Genomic DNA, 16,650 nt, shown 5'->3' on the forward strand with positions numbered 1-16,650 from the left:
CAGACCTGCGAAGAGGGAAGACGATGTGAAGAGACGCAGGCAGAAGACGGCCATCTACAAGCCAAGGAGAGAGGCCTGGAACAGATCCTTCCCTCACGGTCCTCAGAAGGAACCAACCCTGCGGACACCTTGATTTTGGACTTCTAGCCTCCAGAACAGTGAGGCAATAAATTTCTGTTCTTTAAGCCACCAGGTTGTAGCAATTTGTTCAGTAGCCATAGGAAACTAATACAGAGGGAGAGGGACCAGATGGTCCCTGGGGCCCCTCTCAGCTTTGCGAGTCTTCTTCCCCCACCCCTCCTCTCTGCTCACCAGGGACTGTACCAGTTCCTTCTCCATTTCCCCTCAGGGTTGGGAACAAAACCAACCCTAAGAACGAGGAAGGTGAGCCACTGTCTGCAAAGGTCCCTCTGGATTTTGAGAGTCTAGAAACCTAACGGCCAGCCTATGACACTAACGATTGTGGGAACAACGTAACAGTGCATTGACCGCACTTTAGGCTTTTCCACTTGCCTCTGCTACCATTTGGCAGATCCTTCAAGCCATCTTGAGAAGTAATTTGCACAGAAATTGTTTCCACTTTGCAGAAGAGAAATCATAGCCAGGTCAAAAATTGGCTCAAGGGAGTGAACCTAGACAGTGGTCAGCTCTGACTGCAAAACTAGAGACAACGACTCCTTCTCAGTTTTAAGAGGCGCATGGCACCTCGTGCTCCTTCATGTTGTGTTGTCCAAAAATTCCATCCCCCAAACTTGTGCCATGCCCTGTGTTCCCTTTGGGCCTCCACACAGAGCTGAGCCACACATGCTTAAGGTGGGAGGACTCCAGGTTAGACAGGTAAGATGACAGACCAGACTCACCAGCTCACTGTCGACTAACAACAGGTATTCTGAAGTCAGAAAACAAATAACTTCTGTGACTCCTCTCAGCTTACATGAAGAAGGAAGATCACCGATGATTTAGTCGGGTGATATGATGTATGGACAATCGTAATAAAAGTAGTCCCATTTCCTGTTAGAAATGGTAGGTTTAGGTGAAATTGTCCTCTGCAGAATAATCTTTGACTATTTTCCCCTCTAGACTTTGACACTGTCTTCCAAATAGCAGAATTTTGTTGTATCTAAAGGGTCATCTGGAACCCCAGATCAAGTTATTGGGATGACTCCATCTCATGCATATATTTATAGTCATCTTAAGCAAAGTGAAACGGGTGCATCTTCAAGGCCTTCCCAGCTGCTCCTTTAATTTTTCTTACACCTCCCCTCTCTCCCTTGCTGTGCCCGAGCAGCTCAGGGCACCCTCACAAAGCACCCCAACATGACAGGCAGAGCCAGGGCTGTGGGCCCCCTCACCACCGCCTCATTCATTTGTTGCAGATCTATGGTTGGTGCTGGGGAATCAGCAAGGGGTCAGCAAGACCCTGCCCTCAAAGGGCCTGTGTTCTTGCCAGGGAGAAGTCACTATAGAACAGGATGGGAAATGCAGCTTGGGGGGAGTCCAGAGTGCTGGGGTCACCAGGAGGGACCACCAACACACACTGGGAAAGTGGGCAGGAGGTGGGATCAGGTGATGTTCCACAAGAAGGTGACCCTTGAACTGGGCACTGAAGGGTGAGTAGAAATCGGTTTGATGAAGAGTGGGCCAGAAACAGGAGGACAGAGGGAAAGAGAGGAGGGAGTAGAGGGAGGGGGTGTGGCAGCCTCTAGACCAATCAGAGCACAGGGTTTCCCCTGAGCAGTTCTTTGTTCGTGTGTGGATGGGGGGAGGGGGCGTTGGATGGGAGGAGGGGAATCATGGAAAAGAATCTGAAAAGACAGCCACAGCCCCATATTGGAGGTCAAAACAAAATAGTGTGTTAGCACTTGAGGAATATCTTAGCCAAGAACAACTCACGTCGGGGGTTCCGGAAACACCTAGGTCTCTCCTCTCGCTTCCCTTTCCCGTTCATCAAAATCCCGTGCGTCTTATACTGTCTAACGACCCCTCTGCCTTCCTCCCCAGCCCCCACAGTACTCACACGCCCACAAAGAGTTAACTGTCCCCCCCCCCACCACCACTCCTGGGGCTGTTTTTCCCGGTCACTAGTGGAGCAGCAGCATCCCCCTCAGTGTTGCTTCCACTCCCTTACTTGGCTGAGCAACTGTCCAACTCCTCCATGGAGCGCTGGGATCCAAAACTTTCCCAAAAACTCAGTAACGGGACAGAAAGGAGTGTGATTAGGAATGCCAGCTAGTGGAGCAGAAGATCTGTGCAGAGCCGGGGATGGCACAGAGAAACAGATCAGAGGGACTCAGAAAACTCGTGATGCTACTCAAGGGGAATACACAGGCAGGAGGGAAGGAGAAAAGGAGATGGGCCTTGAATACCTTTCTTAACTCTAACAGACAACTAGAAAAAGGTGTAAGGCCATAGAGGGTGAGGAGAGGGAGACACACACACACAACCACATACACACACACTCACATACAGATGATTCCTCAAGCTCCCAGCAGGCTTCTAGCATTAGGAGCTAAACTGCTACCACTGATAAATGAAGAGCTCTTTACCTGTGCCTTCAAATTCCCACTCCTGGGTGTGGCCCTTCCAATTCCTCAGTGCAGTGATCTGCCCTAGAGCAGATGTGAACTGTTGTGGCTTCAACAAGGATCCCTTGAGGACGACCACAAAAAGGATTTATTTCCGAATCACAAACACCAGAGCTAAGAGGAAGATGTCTAGGTTTATTGATTACCACCACCTGAAACATGCAAATAATTCAAAGAGGGAGACTAGAAAAGGGGGATGCTGTTGCTATGAATCTCCAAAAAGAAAATCACATCATCATGAAAAGAGAAAAGCTGGGGCCATAAATGAAAACTCAGAATTCAGTAAAACTAGGTTATATAATACAGAGGGGCTGGGTCCTGGGGTCCACACATCTGAAAAAAATCAGGATTAAAATGGCTGCTTAATTCTGTCTGTATCAGAAGGTGTTCACTGATTTAAAAAAACAGTGCAAAACTCAACTCCCTGTTTGTCAACTCAGGTACTAACTCGGCAGTGTCTTGGACAACACATCAATTTGTTTAAAACACACACAGAAAAGGAGATACTTTTCTTCTAGTTGTCAGAGGAAAAATCCTTTACTCTTCTGTCCAGCAACCCGAAGAAAAACAAGGGAATTTGTGGCTTGGTTTCCTTGACAACCTTATCTTCACTCCAGGCACCGGCTCCTGTCTCTAGGCAACAGGGCACTCTTCAGAATTACTGGGAGGTAAAACCCAGCACTTAGCTGGAGTCCTGGAGGACCAAGCAAACCAGGGCGGAGTAAGTGGTCCCTTACAGAGTAGAGCCTAAGGAGCAGGGAAAGGTGCACCGCCCCCAAAATCCTCACCAAAGCCATACATGCCCCAGCATCCGCCCGAGTCCTCAGTGCCTGGAATTCCACCTCTCCACTTTCCTCCCCTTGGCGTATTCCTCCGTCCTCTGCAGGGGTCAGGAACGCAGTGCATCAGCTGGTTTCTCCCACATCCCCTGCACCGACAGGGTGAAGGGGAGGCTGACCCTTGAGAACAGGGCACAGAAAGGAAAGCTAAGTCGCCACTGTGACTTGCTGATTTTGTAAACAAATGGCTTTGCTGGAGAAAAGTATTTGATTAAAAGATGAGAGAAAATGCCTATATTGCTGTATTGACATTTAAGACGACTTTGTTTGCACCTGAAAACAGGATTCAGAGATTTTTTTTTTCCCCACCAGCACAGCTCTACCTCTTCCCTAAGGTCCCGGCGCCAGGAAGGATCTCTGAGAATCCAGAGAAGAGGAGCAAACGAAGAAAGTGTCTGGAAATGACAGCCCTGAACTTTAATCAGAGCAAGAGAAGAGAGCTGATGAGCGCAAAGCTCTGCAGCTGAAAGGCAAGGGAATTTGGAAGTGGAGGCGCCCACAAACAGTGCTTTCAGCTGCCTTATCCAATAATCAGGACAGCCGCCGTTTATCCAGTACCTTCACTTCTCAAGCAGGCTCGTGTCCATGGCTGTATTTTACCCTCATATCACCTGGGAAGCAGGGTGGGGCGGGCAGAATTATTCACCTTCCTTCACGGATCTGGAAATCACAACTTGGGGAAGTTGTCATACACACCATCACACAGTTCACACAGTCAGTTATTTTCAAAATAAGACAGAAACTGTAGATTCTGATTCCTCTTCCTTATCCATAGTAATGGGGAATTTGGCTATATGGTCTAAATTGCTATAATTCAAATGCAATTTCCAAATTTTATTGTCTCCAGGAGCTTTGAGATATTTTCTAATTAATTATTTTCGGTAGCCTATCAATAAGATGAATCTGTTTGAGATGCCTCTCCTTGTTCATTCTCCCTTGAATACAATTACTGAGCAGAAGGGATTGAATTCATTTTCAAGCCCTCATTTGAGTTCAATTTACAATAGCTACCTTAGGCTAGAACTTAAGCCGAACTTAAGCCACGTGGATGAGCTACAAAGACTAACTGCTTAGGGCCACTTCCAGAGTTAGGAAATACAAGAAATAGGGGAAGAAGGAGATTAGAGGGCAGAGGGAGTTGCTATGCTCTAGTAATTTGTAGGACATTGGGGCATGGCAAGCTTTGACCCAAGATTCAAGACAAAAAGAAATGGGACCAAATGGATACTCCCAATAGCTACCAACCACTGCATGAGCAGGCAGAATCACAACTGATTAGGATAAGATCCTGAATGAGGATGCGGTGCTGCCCCTTTGGGCAGGTAATATGCAGAAAACACAGACCATGGGGTTGTCTATTCCCTTCAGTGGCTTAACCACTGAAGGGAGAGTGGTTTGAAACAGCTTGGAAATCTAGGTATTGGAGGAAGGTTGGATTCATCACAAGCCCCCAAGGGGTTCACACATACTGAACTTGCAGAACTTCCATCCCCTTGTGTATTCAGTGCAGAGCAACCTGTCTTTTCCTTTCCTCTCCCAAACCCCCGTGCTGAGCTTATCACTCTGAATGGGTCTCCATGTCAACAAGAACATGGGAGCCAAAAGCAATGGAAGTTGTTTAAGTAAAGTCACGACACATGTGTGCTAAGTGGGAAGCTGAACTGGCAATTTCACCCCGAAAAGTGAGACAAACCAACAGAGCGAAGAATAGACCTAGAAGTACATTTAGGTGTCATTTCACTCATTGTATCTAATCAGGGAAAAGGAAAGAACATGGAATTTTGATTTCAGAATTCATCCTTGGTTAATTGCTATTTGCAGAACACAAGTAACATTTTAATTATTCTCAACTCCACACCATAACAGCTATCAAGGGAATGGAGACAAAATAGAATAAACAGGGACTTATTAAATACATAATTAATATGCACTAAAATTAGCATATATGAATACAAATGAGCTGGGACTATTATTATAAAGTATGCACCTCAAATGTTATCAATTGATTAAACTTGTTATCTGCTACAGCTTCTGAACAAATGAGGCCACATCAGCAGATGAGATGGTTCCTTGGTGGATCATCCTGCTAGCAAACGTGCCAGGTATTTTTATAAACCAAGATTTCAGAAAAGCTGCAATTTTCTTTCTTTTTTTTTTTTTAAAGATTTTATTTATTCATTTTTTTCCCCCCAAAGCCCCAGCAGATAGTTTTACGTCATAGGTTCACATCCTTCTAGTTGCTGTACGTGGGACTCGGTCTCGCGCTGGACGGAGAAGTGGTGCCTTGGGGCGCGCCCGGGATCCGAACCCGGGCCACCAGCATCAGAGCGCGCGCACTTAACCGCTAAGCCACGGAGCCGGCCCTTGCAATTTTCTTTACAGTGAAGTAAAGACAAGCCAAGCTCTTGTCAAAGATCGTCGTAAAGCCAGTGTGGATCACATGAGACTCTGGAATTTCTACTTAGTGACACAGTAATGTCTCTGATTCATGAGTACAGCAGCAGCTGGCCCATGTGCAGTAGGGACTATCCTCTGAGTGGCTTCTTCAGGAGGAGGAAAGGGTCTGAAGGTATTTCTCATTGCAGCCTTGGCCTATGGTGTAGCCGCCCAGCTGAACTGAACAGCAGTGATAAAATTCTGGCAGAAAAGACGACTCCTGAGACAAAATGATCTGCCCCGCACACAGGGAGGTGGGTCGGTGCTGTGGCCATAGATACCTCCTAGTTACCTCATTAACTAGTGGGAAGAAAGAGAACAGTCTGGTACCCAACCAGTGGCCTTGACCCTTCCTGCTTGCCTCTGTGCAGGGCATTCCTGCTGCCTCCTCCAATCCCCTCTACTGTGGATGGAAACACTGGCGATCAGTCCTACAAGGGCTGGTTTCAATCGCAACTCTTTTTTTTTCCTTTTTTTTTTTGGTGAGGAAGATCAGCCCTGAGCTAACATCCGATACCAATCCTCCTCTTTTTGCTGAGGAAGACTGGCCCGGGCTAACATCCGTGCCCATCTTCCTCTACTTTATATGAGACGCCACCACAGCATGGCTTGACAAGTGGCGCGTCAGTGAGCGCCTGGGATCCGAACCTGCGAACCCAGGGCTGCTGCAGCGGAGCATGCGCACTTAACCGCTGTGCCACTGGGCCAGCCCCTCAATCGCAACTCTTAAAGCAGTAAATTGTTTTTTTTTTTTTTTTTTTGGTGAGGAAGATTAGCCCTGAGCTAACATCTGTTGCCAATCCTCCTCCTTTTGCTGAGGAAGATTGGCCCTGGGCTAACATCCGTGCCCATATGCCTCTACTTTATAGGTGGGGCACCTGCTACAGCATGGCTTGACAAGCGGTGCACAGTTCCGCGCCCGGGATCTGAACCCATGAACCGGGCTGCCAAAGCAGAGAGCACAAACCCAACCACTATGCCGTGGGGCTGGCCCCGTAAATATTATTTTTTAAATCGCACCATCTTCAAAGTCTTCCATGTTCACCAACCCAAAAGAAAGATGACACCCTTGCTCTGAAGGCTTGCCTATACTGTGATGACTCCCTGTGATGATGGATTCATTCCACTGCGTTATAATGTGTGTGTATAAACTTCCTCTCTTCTGTTGGATCAGAAGCTCTTTCAAGGCAAGCACTGTATTTTATTCTTTTTTGTATCTCAGGATATCTAGATCTGTGCCATCTTACACGGCAGCTACAAGCCACGTGTGGCTACAAAGCACTTGGAATTTGGCTAGTGTGACAGAAAATGAGTGATTTTATTTAATTTTAATTAATTTAAGTTTAAATTTGAAAACTGAAGAAATATAAAATATTTTTTGCATTACACACAGCTTTGTCTTGGTAGGACTAGGATTATAGTTCACTTGAACCACTGAAAACTGGGCATCCAAATTGAGATGTGCCAGACGTGTAAAGAACACACTGGATTTCGAAGACTTAGAATGAAAAAAAGAATGTAAAATATCTCAACTTTGTTTTTTGGGAGGAAGATCAGCCCTGAGCTAACATCTGATGCCAATCCTCTTCATTTTGCTGAGGAAGATCGGCTCTGGGCTAACATCCGTGCCCTCTTCCTCTACTTTATATGGGATGCCGCCACAGCATGGCTTGACAAGTGGTGCGTTGGTGCGCGCCCAGGATCTGAACCTGTGAACCCTGGGCCGCTGAAGCGGAGCGTGCACACTTAACGGCTGCGCCACCGGGCCGGCCCCCCATCTCAATTTTTTTATATTGATTCTATGCTGAAATAATAAGATTTTGGCTATTTTAGGTTATATAAAATATATTTTAAAAAATTAATTTCACCTACTTTTCACTTTTTTTTTTACATGGCTACTAGAAAATTGAAAATTACATATATACCTTGCACTATATTTCTATTGGACAGGGGTGATCTAGATCCTTCCCATATAGAAAGTACTCCAGAAAGTACTGGTTGATTGATTGGTTGAACAGTATAAACCATCACTTCTCACCTGGTCTCCACTATAACCAGAGAAAAGCATTTTTCAGGCCAGGCATCTGGTTAGAAATATAATCTGTGCCCAGGAAACAAAATGAAAAAAACTAGCAACAAAGGAATAAAATCACTTGCGCCGATTAATTAACAACCTCTCTCCTTTTGAAATGGATTAAAGTGCACTAGAACAATAGGTTGTAAAATGAGAGAATTCAGATAATCAGACCATAAGAATGTATTTCATTCTTATCGAAGCAGCGAATGGGGCTCTGTGCTTCCTGGCAGCAAAGGTTAGAAAAAAAGATATACACAATAAATTATAAATATTGTTTTCAAAGGGGAGGCCAAGCTTTTCCAGGCAGTGCATTCTAAAATAAGTATCTTATTTAGGAGCACTGGGTGACATACTGGGCAATGTCTCTGGCAAAAATATGACAATAAATGTGGCAGTGGTTTTCATATGACAGTTAATGTCCTTTCTTCAAAATCCGAGTCAAGTTGGGAGAAGCTGTTCTGTGAGGGGGCTAAGCCGACACAGACCAATGACGTTGCCTTGCTCGGGGCATGGGGATGTGTCTGTCTATTTGCAGATAACCCATAACACCCAGAGGAGAGGATGATGAGCTGGTCCTTGGAGCAGCTCTTTCCAGTTCCCCCAACATCAGGCATGAACATGATGACAAGCCTGCTGCACATTCCCCTGCACAAACCACCCTCATCCCTTGCTGTCCCCTACTCAAGAAATAAGAAACCAGATCAGAACCGAAGGGAACAAGAGTGATTGGTACCACAGGGATGACTCTGTATCACCCTTAATTTATTAAAAAAATTAATTATTTGCAATTTTTGACATTTAAAGTATTTTATTCATAATATATTTTTGACACACCCCATGACTGAGAACAGCTGTCTCAGGAAACAAAATGTCTCCCCTAGATAGAACTCATCCCAAGACAAGCTTGGGTAGGCTCTAAACAATTCGTGAAGTTACATTTTTTGCTAAGAGTCTAGAGCAATGCCATCCAATAGAAGTTTCTCTGATAATGGAATTGTTCTGTATCTGTGCTGTACAATAAGGCATCACTAGCTGTAGATGGCTGGCTATTCAGCACTTGACATGTGGCTAAGTATGACTGAGGATCTAAATTTTGCATTTTATTTAATTCTGACAAATAGTAGAGCATTTGGTGGCTCCAGGATCCAGCCCCGGCCTTTTTGACTCTAAAGCCTCTGCTTGCCCATGTCGCTAGTAGCTGCTGTCTTGGACCACACAAGTCTAGAAGACCTCACTAAAACCATGTTCTAGCCAATACCTGCCTGGCCATAGTAGAAAGACAACTGGAAGTTACTGGAAACTTTGAGTCCTAACACAAAAATGTGTTCAAACTCTCTTGCTTTGATTTTTTTCTTTAATTTACATAATATGGAGGAGGATACAAATTTAGTATGGAAATGAGTCTCGATTTTAACCCTAATCCCCGTGCAGCCTTAGAATGTAGCTTACTTGATCTGAAGGCCAGAGAGTAGGGCGCGGGCACCTGTGTGTCTGTAGCACGTGGCAGGAGTTGATAGCGAATCTAACAGTTGCCCTGTCACATTTTTGGGGATCACACAGGGATCCCAGAGTTGCAGTTTCACCCTCTGGGCATCCATGTCCATTCTCAGGCTCAAACCCAACAGTGTAATTAAGGACTGTGCTAGCCACTTCTGCGACAGCACAGAAACAGGAACACGATATGCTGAGCAAAATGTCATCCTAGACAGGAGCCTGCGCTAATTATAATGTCAGGCTTCCCACCGAGACACAGATAATTAAAGGAGAATATTACAGTGTTTCCAAACTCCTGGGGTAAAGGAAAAGCATCTTCAAATATAACCTGTTGGAGATGAAAATAAAAGTGATCTGAGACGGTCCCATTCGAGACCACCAAGACCAGAACCAAATGATCGTTGAGGAGCGAAGTGAAGTCAAAAGCAGGAGGGAGGAGAGGTATAAGGGAAGAGGAGAGGGCAGGAGGGAATTAACATTTCTCAGGTCCCACTGTTCTGGGCATCGTGATATGCACTTCATAGCAGATAACATGTTGAGTGCCCTGCTTGCTGCCATCGCTGTCATCTCACTTAATATTGAACTGCGAGATAGATATTTCTGCATTTTACAGATGGGAAAACAGACTCCCATGATCTTACCTAAGGTCACTCAGCTAGTAAGGCACTTGGCAGCTCCCGGATCCAAGCCCTGGCCTTCCTGACTCTAAATCCCATGCTGTCCCATCTCTTCACGTCACCCTCTTTGATGTGGTTAAAGGGTTGACGATCCGCTGGGGTCCTGCCTCGCCCTCACTTGGCGGTGGTGATGGGTGTGTGGGGGCTGCACGGGCGTTCATTCTACACATATCTGCAGAGCGCCCACAGTGACAGGCCCTGTGTGTGGATGAGGCTTCCCGTCCAGGTCTCCTCTGCCCAGATCTCCTTGCTCAACTGAGCCTGTTGCATCTAGAGTGACAATCACATCAACACGCCAACGTGGCGCCACAGGCATCAACGTCTAAGGTGGCGAGCTTCCTAAAGTGAGAGGCATGTCCTGAAGTCTTCTGTAACCACCTCTGAGAACCTTTGTGATCCACTGGAAGGAAAGAAATGTAGCTCACCGTAGCAAGAGGCAGACTGGAGATGAGCCTGAATCAAGCTCTCCCTGTACCTGCTTCTGTGACCTTGACCTTGGTCTTTAATCTCTCTGGGTCTCCGTGTCTACGACATAAAACAGGGATACAAATATCTAAATCACATACATAGAGTACCTTACATCTGGAACATTAAAAGGCCCCAGTAAGTGGCAGCCTCTAGTATTATCAGTGTACTTTATTACCGCCAATGATTTGTGGCTTTGAGTGGTGCTTGGCTTACTCATTAACGAGCCAGGGTCTCTGGCCACGGAGAACACCCCTCCGGTTTCTAGAAGCAGAGCAACGTGAAGTAGAGGCTGTTGCATCAGTGTTTTCCATGGAAAGATCCACATCTAATAATAGAATTTTCTATTCAGTCTTTGTCCCAGGAAAATGAAGACTCATTAAGTTCTCTTTTCTAGCTATTGGCTCCTTCCTGCAATTCTAAGTGCTGCCCCTCCAAAGCCACCCTTGCAGCTGTGGAGACCACACCAGGGTGAACTGAACGCCCAGGCTCACACCACCAACAATCCCTGAAACCTGTGAATGCTGCCTCTCATGACAAGAGATTTTGCAGATGTGGTTATCCTGCATTATCTGGGGATGGGGTGATGATCCTGGATTACCTGAGTGGGTAATGCAATCACGAGACTCTTTATAAGAAGGAGGCAGAGGGAGATTAGACACAGAACAGAACTCACTGTGACCACGGGGGCAGAGACTGGAGTTATGTGGCCACAGGGCCAGGAATGTGGGCAGCCTCCAGAAGCTGGAAGAGGCAAGGAACGGATTCTCCCCTAGAGCCTCCAGCGGGAGCACAGCCCCGCCTACACCTTGCCTTTAGCCCAGTGAAACAGATTCCAGACTTCTGGCCTCCAGAACTGTGAGAATAAATTTGGATTGTTTTAAGCCACTAAGTCTGTGATAATTTATTATGGCAGCCATAGGAAGCTAATACAACCCTTCATTGTTTCCAACCTGTAATAAAACAACCCCAGTAAGATTATCTCAGCCGTAAACGAATAACTCTTACTTCTACACTTTTTCGTGTGTTGGGGGCGTTACGGGTGTTGAGGTGATTAGGTGATAGAGATCCACCCTCCAAAAAACATTTCTATCTGATCACGAGTCATAAATATTCATTACAGAAAAGCTGAGCTCACAAAAACATGAAGAAAATAAAAATCAGTCATAATCCAGGAATACCCAACCTCTGTTAACATTTTGGTGTATAAATTTGTGGGTTTTTGTTCCCTGAAACAAAATCACTTCTAATTAAAACCTCAAGAATTTCATTTAAAGTCATGAACTGTGGTCTATTAGGAGAGGTCAATGAAGCCAAGCCAAATAACTAAAATTGGCCATCATGCTGTTCTGGAGACACAAGCAGTGTCCCCCAGCTCTGTCTAGGTCACAGCAACAACCAGCAAAGTGAACTTGACTCTTGACTCTAATGAGAGGAAAATAAAAAGCACGCAACTCATCTAGCCTCTTCTTCTATGGATCTTTAGAAATAACTTCAAACACAAAGGAAAGCCCACTGTATCCCAGAGACCCACAGAAGTTAAAATCATCCCTTAGGCCACCTGGTGGCCGAGGTGAAAAGGGAGCTGGGACACCTGCCTCTCGAATGGCCTCTCCTCTCCTAGAACGGTGTTTAGGTGCCACCACGTACCAGTCATTCCAGGTGCTCGAATATATACTGAGATTCAATATGAATTCTAAGAAGGGACCCAAAACAGAAGGCAGCATGGCCCTTCTTGCAAGGAGCTCCATCTATCGGGGGAAACAAACACATTTAAATATTTGCCATTCAGGGTGATGACTATCATGACAGAAACAGACACAGGATATAGTGAGGTGTCACAAAGGAAGGATGACAACTCTGTTAAATAAATGAAAGTAACACTGTATTATTTGTATTATTTTTCACAGAATCGTCCAATGCCAGGGCTGGAAGGAACCACCGTGGTAATTTAACACACTCCTCTAAATTTTCAGATGGAGTAGGGTTTGAATGAGCGAACCTCTAGATTCCCTTTAAGCTCTGAATTTAACTTTCTCATGCAGAAAGCCACAGAACAGTGCGCTGTTGAGACCATAAGCTCCTCGTGAGAAGAGATTAGTAGGAACTCAATTGCTAGTTGATTTCTAATTCCACTCAGACACGGAAAGGAGCTTGTTTTCCTAAGGCCCAGAACTCTTGGGAAGGCTCAGAGCCCTTGAGTCTCTACGATACTGCATGAAAAGCACTTTAACAGACAGTGTGCTCAAAAGGCTACAGTCTGGGGTTGCTTTTGCAGAAAACATGTCCTTTCCTCGGGATATCGTTTTCCAGAGGACTCGAGCACCCCAGCCCACCCCACAAATGCACACAAGCAAAGCCAGAGAAGGAACACGGAATGAGGTGGAGAGGCATCTCCACCCTTGGATGATTTGCATCCAACACACAGGCCAGCCAGGCTCACATCTGCTGCCCTCCATCAGTCACTACCGTTTCTTCCTAAAATGTTTACACTGCTGGCACACCTGCACATTTGTTCCTCTAAGTATGGGTTCTTTCCTGCTCTAGGGCTGTGGATAGACTTCACAAGGTCTGTGAACACCCAAACTGCCTGCAAACTGTTATGTGTGCAACATTCTCTTGTGAGAGGGTCCGTAGCTCTTATTAGATTCTTAAGGAGGACCATGATCCACAGAAGTTTCAGAATTCATTTGTCCTTGCACATATGAATTAAATATAAACCCAAGTGCCCTAGGTGTGCGCAGATGCCTACGTGTGTGTCCTTGCCACTCCAGAAATCTCCAGGAGACAGGACACTCAACTAACAAGCTTTCCTTTTTCCTTCCACATTAAAAAACAATTTTTTTTTTAAGAAAATGTCATCCTCAGGACATATAAAACTGAACCAGCAAAGACAAAAAACTTCAAAAAAATCAATTATCCATTTAGTCACTGTGAAAAGTCTATCTTAAAACCCAGAGTCTCAGGGAATGTCAAAGCTCTGGTTAAATTTTTAATAAACTATAAAAGATAATGTTAAAGAAAAGACCTTTTCAAAGGCAAGCTGGTGACAGACAAGCTCTTGAAATGACTCTCATCAAAGGGCATGAAGCTGGTGGGGAAGTGCGGGCAGGTGAGCTTCTCTTCAGGCTGGAGTTAGAAGCTCCAGACTCAAGGAATGAGCCCCCCAGGGAGGGTCTTTGGAGACGCGTCTATTTGTATTTAGACCCTTGGTGATTTCATTCACTGTCATGGGTTTAAATAACACGCATACGCCAATGATTCACACATTTATCCCTTCAATCTGGACTTCACTCCCCAACTCCAAACTCGTACATCCAACTGCCTAGACAGTATCTCCACTTGAATGTCTACCAGCAACCAAACCTCACAGTCCAAAACTGAATTCCTGATGTTCCCTCCAAAACCTGCTCCAGCTGCAGTCTTCCCACCTCAGTGGACGGCAACTCCATCCTTGCAGCCGGTCAGCCCTGAAACCTCGGGCTCCTTCTGGCTCCCCTCTTTCTCTTACATCCCACACCCAATCCATCAGCAAATCCCATTGGCTCCCCCTTCAACAGACAAGGATGGGAGGCCTTCTCACCACCCCCAGCACTACCACGCTGATCTGAGCCACCATCGTCTCTGACCTGGATTCCTGCAGTGGCCTCCTCACAGGTCTCCCTGCTTCCATTCTCGCCCCTCTAAAGTCCAGTCTGAATTCAGCACCTAGAGAGAACCTTCTAAGGCACAAGTCAAACGGGGTGGGGTGGCTCATCTCCCACAGAGTAACAGTGCCTCTGAATTCCACCTGGGGCAGGGCTGGCCTCCTTGCCCTCACCTTGTACTCCTCTCCCTCCCATTCCCCTGCTCCAGCCACATTGGACTCCTGGCTACTCCTCACAGGTGCCAGACAGGCTCCTGCCTCAGGGCCTTTGCACTGGTGGCTCCCTCTGTCTGGAATACTCACTGTCCCCCAGAGATCTTCATGGCTGACTCAAATGCAAGGAGGTCTCAATAAGACCCATCCTGACCACCCTACTTAAAATTGCGACACTTTCTTCTAACACTCTGTATCTCCTCCTCTGCGCTGTTGAACTTTTTCTTTCATTTTAGCATTAACCACCTGCTAACACAATACATAATTCACTTATTATTGCCATGTTCATTGTCTATCTCCCCTACTATAACAGTTACAGGAGGCCAGGGGATCTTGGTCTGTTTTATGACTGATATAACTCAAGTATCTAGGGCACATTATTAAAATGCAATTAATAAAGGCAAGACTGGGAAAGAAATTTCCCTTCAAACTTCTCGATCCAGGCAAGCCAGCTGCTCTCCAGTTTACTGAGCCAGTGACTACCACCACCATGCTCCTGGTAAAGACAGCTCAGCTGAGATTCCTCTGAGCCACTCGATCCTCATTTCAAAAGATACTTCTGCATTCACCAAAAAAGAATTACAAGGTTGAACTTGGACTTGGACATGCCAAAGATCCAGAAGAGGGTGTCTTGTTAGGGAAGAAGAATACTTGAATCCATGCTGATTTAGGATCATCAAATTTTGGTGTCATTCTGCACATCTTCCTACTAACACATCTTTGTTTCTGGCCTTAATCCACGTTCTTACTAGAGTCAATAAACATTTAAGAGACTGTACTCGGCCTCTCCCTGACCTTCTCTCAAAATGAGCCAGGAAACAATTCCAGTTGAGCATATGGGACACAGTAGGGCAGTGGCAGGGTGGTATGAGAAAGCTGAGTACTGGGTACTTACAGTCCATTGCTATGAAATCTGGATCTTACAACAATTTTTGTTCTGCAGGTAGACAGAGAATCACCACAGGATACCTCAAGCTAGTATGGTTATCTCTTTTGGCTCTAAACCCACTGGACAGATCTTCATTCTTTTTCAGCTGGTTAAAGGAGTCTCAAATGGCAGAAAGACAGTGACTGTTATGACTGAAGAGACAACACAAGTAACTTCTCTTTCTCTAATGATTAGCATTTAACAGGTTGACAGTGCCTGTGGAGGTTTTCAAGCTGTCCTCCGCAGAGCCCTCGGTCTTGCAATGCGCTATTTAAGATACTGAGGGTGAACGTGACCAGACCCTCCCACCAGGACAAGTCCACGTTGCTCCACTTAGTGCACTGGCGTCCCACATAAGACTTTATCTCAAGGCATACAGAATAGGAAGCTCAAGAAAACCAACCCAGAGAGCTTACTCACAACCCAAAGGGAAAGAGCCAAGAGGGAAATGAGAAGAAACAGATACTGAAGACAAATTTGGGGCAAACCAGCCTATATGATAATACATTAGAAATTCCTAAGATCAGGATAGAAATAATAGAGAAAAGTGCTTCTCATCTAGAGGAAGATCTGAGCTTAAACAGTAATTGGACGCAAAGTGTTCTAGACAGATTTAATATATACTGGAGCATATAGCATATTGAAATTTTCATTCTTTGAAGATGACCAAAAAGTCTTCATTGTATAAGCAAAAGAACATCAAGTTACCCACAGAGGAATAAACTCGGTTTGGCTGTAGCCTTTGCTTCCACAAGTACTGAAGCCAGAAGATAACAGAGCAACATCTATAAGAGCTTCAAAGAGAAATATGTGCCTCTAGCAAGCTTGGCCCAATCAAGTCATTGCTCCTGTAACAGGGTCACAGGTTGATATTATGAACTCTGCAAGGACTCAGATAATATATCAGCCGGGGATGCTCCCTGAGCAAGGTCATTCCTCAAACTCGAGTTTCAAAACAATGAAAGATGGATCAGAATGTTTAGGAACTCAAGATGAGGAAATCACAGCTGGAAAGGAGGGCAGGAGAATTGTTAATGCTAATAACAACTACCATTTTTCAACTGCTCATATGGCCCAAGCAAATCTGTGTGTGTGTGTGTGTGTGTGTACACACACACATATCTCATCTTATTTAATTATGAAAATAAATGTAGTTTATTTTGTAAATAATATCCCAGTTACCTCAGTAGTAGCATTATCCCCATTTCACAGATGAGAAGACCAAGGTTCAGAAAGCTCAAGGAATTTGTCACGATAAACTAGTGAGTAGTAGAGCTAGAATTCCAAAAT

The 16,650-nt window shown here is 45.4% G+C and overlaps 1 protein-coding gene across 6 annotated transcripts in view; it reads right to left on the reverse strand.

The window, feature by feature from the left end:
- SLC39A11 (solute carrier family 39 member 11) overlaps positions 1-16,650 on the reverse strand; it is a 369,359-nt gene that overhangs the window by 125,846 nt on the left and 226,863 nt on the right. The window lies entirely within an intron of this gene.

The sequence above is a fragment of the Ceratotherium simum genome, chromosome 16, assembly GCF_057802395.1.
Source record: "Ceratotherium simum simum isolate JZ-2026a chromosome 16, ASM5780239v1, whole genome shotgun sequence".
Classification (NCBI taxonomy): domain Eukaryota; kingdom Metazoa; phylum Chordata; class Mammalia; order Perissodactyla; family Rhinocerotidae; genus Ceratotherium; species Ceratotherium simum.